The sequence below is a fragment of the Montipora foliosa genome, chromosome 6 (genome assembly GCF_036669935.1).
Source record: "Montipora foliosa isolate CH-2021 chromosome 6, ASM3666993v2, whole genome shotgun sequence".
NCBI lineage: Eukaryota > Metazoa > Cnidaria > Anthozoa > Scleractinia > Acroporidae > Montipora > Montipora foliosa.
The window spans coordinates 58021084-58026083 of record NC_090874.1 but is presented as its reverse complement, the minus strand read 5'-3'; the positions used below and the strand labels follow the sequence as shown (position 1 = coordinate 58026083).

Sequence of the window (5000 nt, the reverse complement as noted above, 5' to 3'; positions counted from 1 at the left end):
TTATTATTTCATCATCAGCTTGGTGATTTAAAGGGGCTGTGTCACGGCAGTGCGGTTCATTTTGTGACATTTTACTATTTACTCGCCCCTCCTACTGTAACTATACAACTTAATATGTCACCCATGTCATTATGTTGGAAATGGCTCTTGTAGGCCATATTGAAATACTGTGAATTACTGACTTTTTTTTTCTTTTGTAGGCTAAAAATGAAATATACGATTCTTTGATAGTTTTTATGCTTGGCTGACGTGTTTTTAATTAATCGAAACGAAAGCTGAGAGGAGAAGACGCCTTGGAAAGAACTTGTGAATTTGACAGAGGTTTTCCGGTTGTCCCAACAAACACAAGCCAGTTTTCCCTCAAAGTCAGCAGTTTTTCTTTCCTTGTGACCGACGCTTAATTTGGAAAGTAGCTTCCCTTATTAGAGAAGGTTAATATCTGTCCCGCCTGGCTTTTAAAACTCGCAACAAAATTCAAAAGAATGTCAAAGATGCCCTCTCGCAGTTGTGCTCAGTCAAGTGTGCATGCGCGTGATGACTCAAAAGTCTCGAAATCATTTTCCAGCACTGGTTGGAATGAAAGCCAGACTTAATTTATGCAGCAAATCTAAAAATACTCGCTCGAGAGAATAGGGGATGAAAGAGCGAATCTCCCGTATTTGGCCCTATTTCGATGAAAATTATTTGCAATTGATTATTCTGCGTCATATTGTGTGATTATTTCAATGACGACAAATTATTGATTAGTTGGTGTAAAACATGACGACGCGACGCCATCATGGGAACAACATAGGAAATCTAAAAACAAATTTTAGATTTTTATCATGGGGCACAGAGATTCGCTCTCTCTCTCTTACTCTTACCTCAAAATTTCTAGACTCGCTGTATTCTGTAACTACATCGTGGTAATTGCAAATTCGATAGTTTGGCACGTTTGGCCATTACTCACTTTCCCCTCGTGAGTATAATCTTGTATCTGTTTAATGGTTACTTATGAAGATGAATGCAGTAGCATTCGAAATGTCAAGTTAACTTTCAGTAAACATGCGATACAGTATAGAGCTGTTTTCAATTGAGTGTCGAAAGTAATTAGATATAAATTACTTTGGTTTATGATTACTTCACTCAGTGATTGGTTCAAATTTCTTAAAACCAATCGTCGCTCGCGCGTGCACATTTTCCCGCGCTTTGTGTCGGCTACATGTAATCACTTCGAGTTTTGATTGGTTTACTGGATTGTCTCCGTCCTTTTTGATTGGCCAAAGTAATGACTTTGGTTTTGGTTTTACGACACTCAATTGAAACTCGCTCTATTATAAAATAACTACGATAGTACGCGCACTCTTATTGGTCAATAGCTGTGTTGAGATAAGAGTATGGAAACACGGCTATGACATCACACGAATTTTGATTGGTTACATGCACGCCGTTAAACGCGCGTTTTGATTGGCTGGCAGGAAATATGAGCGTGTATCAAGAAAATCTGTTTCAATCAAGAAGTTTCCTTCATTTGTTTCCTTCAATTGTTGAACTACCTTTAAGAAATATTTTATATACATTCAATTTTGATGGGGTGCTCGGATGATAGCATTGGTCGACCGAGAAAAGGCCCTCTTGCTGCCATTATGACTCGGGGAAGTTGGGAGAATTCGAGACAGTTATGCAAACCCTCGACTGTGTCTCGGGTTTGCATAACTGTCTCAAATTCTCCCAACTCCCCCTCGTGTTTAAATGAGGCTATGGAAACACAGAAAACGTCCTCTATTGCTTAATTTATAACCGCCGTCTGTGTGTTATTTCTTGTATTATCTTATTCCATTTTTGTCTTCTTATTTGTTTTATTTTGTCAGTCTAGTTTGCATTTTGAAAAAGTTTGAGTCAAAAACTTCGCCAGTTGAGCGTGCGCGGCACATTGGTTAAGAAAATTAACTTTAACGTAGGCCACGGAAAAGTCTGTTTTCTGCAATTGGACGCGGAGACAACGATATCCAAGTGGATTCGGCTGCTTTCCTTGACATCATTGCTTTAACGAGGGCCAGTTATAAAAAGAACCTAGCAGACAATAATTTTAGATAAAAACTTTTGTTTATTTTTCTCGGCGATCACGCGTCATAATGGCAGCAAGAGGGCCTTTTCTCGGTCGACCAATGCTATCATCCGAGCACCCCATCAAAATTGAATGTATGTATTTGAAGTCAAAAGGTCGAAGACTCGAATAGCGTTCCGCACGGGTTTCACAAATCAAAGACTTCTCTCCGACTGCGCAAGGTCAATGCAAATGAGGCAAAGATCAACTGAACAAATGAGGCCAGGTCAACTGCCGGTTTTAGATTGCGGTGGACTTTTCAAATACTACGAACTACACACGGTTCAAGCCTTGAGTGCAGATATTGCTGAAATGGATGCTCTGTAGCTGACCTATTGGGTGTCCATATTCGTTTTAATGCTCTGGCCCGGGTTGCTCGAAGCATGGTTAGCGCTAACCAGCGTTAAATATCATGTTAACCTATGAGTTTTGATACCTCTTAAAGGGGCAGTGTCATACGATGGCATGCGCAGCTGTTTAAGTCTAGACTAAATACAGCTTTAGAAAGGCACTAAAAGGCAAATTTATCTGTTATCGCTGATTTGGAGTCCAAGAAATAAAATCGAACACAAATACTGCCATGTTTGTTTTCTGCGTGACACGGCTGAATTCAGTGAAGTGTGAGCGGGAACTCTGTCGGCGGTTCAAGCACTCACACATAAATATTTTTTTCTCTGTGATAAACCAGACATATTATCAAGATTAAGATGCCATTTCAGAAAGTGTATTTATTTCCAAGAAACGACTTTGAAGTCGAAAGACGTCAAGAAGCGAAAAAATTTACCCGTGTTTTACTCACCGCTTGCGGTTTTATAATTCGTGCAACAAATAAACACAACCAGTGCACCCAGTTCCTCTCATCTAAATGCAGTTTTTTTCTTCAAAATGTTCAAATAGACATTTTAGAGCGAAGATAGTAAATGTGTTATCAACAAACGATGATGGGGTGGTCTCTAACATTTAAGCGACTCCCTAGAAATGAAATACGAAGATGGACTTCGATCCTTGGCAATGGTGGAACAGCTCGCGCTTCGATTACACCATACGTCGAATTTCTCATGAATTCGTGTCTTAAAAAGTTTTTCTTCATTATAAATGCTGTATTGGTATTTTGACTGCTCTTGTTTTGCTTTCTTGAGGAGACTGAATCACTATTTGTTCGCTTCCAACTCGATGGCCGCCACGACTCGACATGGTAACACGATCAAATCCCCTTCAAAACAACAAAATCAAAGAAAAAAAGGAGCAAAGAGCAACAACGAAAATATAATAAAGTATTCTCGTTTGTCTCACGACATGGTCACTTTCAGCAGCAGGGATTGGTGCATTTCGATCCTCGCTGTTTCGGTGAAAACCAACCAATCACAGCGGAACATCCTGCTTATTGTACTTCACCACGATGAATAACAGCAACATTTTTTAACAACGAAAATATAGTGAATTTGGGGTCATTTGTTTCTGAACGCCACAGGATATTTGGTTCACTAAAGTGACCACGGGTGGCTTTGATTGTGTAAGATATTCACTCCCCACACACTCCTTTGAAAAGGTTGGCAAATGTTTTGAAAATTTTGGCTTGCTGTCACGCATGCACCACCGATGACACTGCTCCTTTGAGGACGGTACCTACTATTATTATTGCGCATACGTTCTGCGCATCTCGAGATACTCGGATTTCCTATGGGTGGTGCTTATTAATACAGGGATATTTTTGCGCGGTTTAAAACTATGCGGAGAAAGCAGAACTTAGCAAGTGCTCTTGGTATCTAAAAAGAAAATTGGGGGTAACCACGCATTTTTTCAGAGATAATTATAATTAAGCTTTAATTTGGAAAAGACCTCCATACATTGCTTTGTCTTTAAAAGCTTTTTTCATATATTGTTTATTAATTATCTTCGAAAAATGCGTGGTTACCGCCAATTTTCTTTTTGGATTTCAATAACACTTGTTAAGATCTGCTTTTCCCGCATATTCAGTAAACCGCGCAAAAATACCTCCGAATTAGTAGGCACCGCCCTTAACCAACGGTTAGCGCTAACCAGGCTTCGAGCAACCGGCTCCTGGACCCTAATCATAAAAAGTACTGCGAAAGTTTTATGTCGAATATTCGGGAAATTTAAAATGCATTGTTTGCGGGTAGCTTATTTTTATATGTGCTTTTTTTTTTCCGAAGGTTTATTAGTGGAAAGGTTCATTTAAATTCAAATGTCTTGATCTGTGTCTTGATCAGTTTTTGAACGAACTCAGGCGTACGTTCTTGATCTGTAGTTTCATTGGGTATCAAGATGATGCACCTGACCAAAATGGGACACTCCGATTGAATAATAACATTAAACACTTAATTAATGACTGGTCCCGAGGAAAACAGTTCATTTTGTTTCCCAAGAATCTCAATGTTTCCCCGAGGCGCAGCCGAGGGAAGCACTGAAATTCTCGAGAAAAAAAATGAATTTTTTCCCGATGGGTCAGTCATTAAGTGATTTGTTATATAACACAAAAAGAAAAACGTGCAACGGCAGGTACCCTCTGACGTCATAGATTTTGCACTGTTGCCCGCTCAGAAACTTCTGGCGGGAAACATTTTTATTGTTTTATTGTTTATTGGTGGAGATGTCACCAGCGTACGAAGTCGGTGATCCCCCATTTTTTTTACATTTCTGACATCTCTGACTCATCATCTTTCTATGGTAAAATTTGCAGAATTGCGGATTATTTTTTTGGGAATTTTAGATCTACGATATACGATCTGCAATGGCCCGTCCAGAGAAAACAAAGATCGAGGGCAGTATGTCATCGTGACTCTCCTTTGAGCACTGACGATGCTCCTACATGTGTCTAAAAATTAAGATCTGCAATGGCCCTTCCAGAGGAAACAACAAGGGCAGTATGTCATCGTGACTCTCCTTTGAGCAC

The 5000-nt window shown here is 39.6% G+C and overlaps 1 long non-coding RNA gene across 1 annotated transcript in view; it reads left to right on the top strand.

The window, feature by feature from the left end:
* LOC138007907 (uncharacterized) overlaps window positions 1-3836 on the top strand; it is a 21780-nt gene extending 17944 nt beyond the window's left edge. Inside the window, exon 3 of the long non-coding RNA XR_011124129.1 lies at window positions 201-3836. This is a non-coding gene — a long non-coding RNA (uncharacterized lncRNA). The remainder of the gene's footprint in view (window positions 1-200) is intronic.
* The last annotated feature ends 1164 nt before the right edge of the window (window positions 3837-5000 follow it).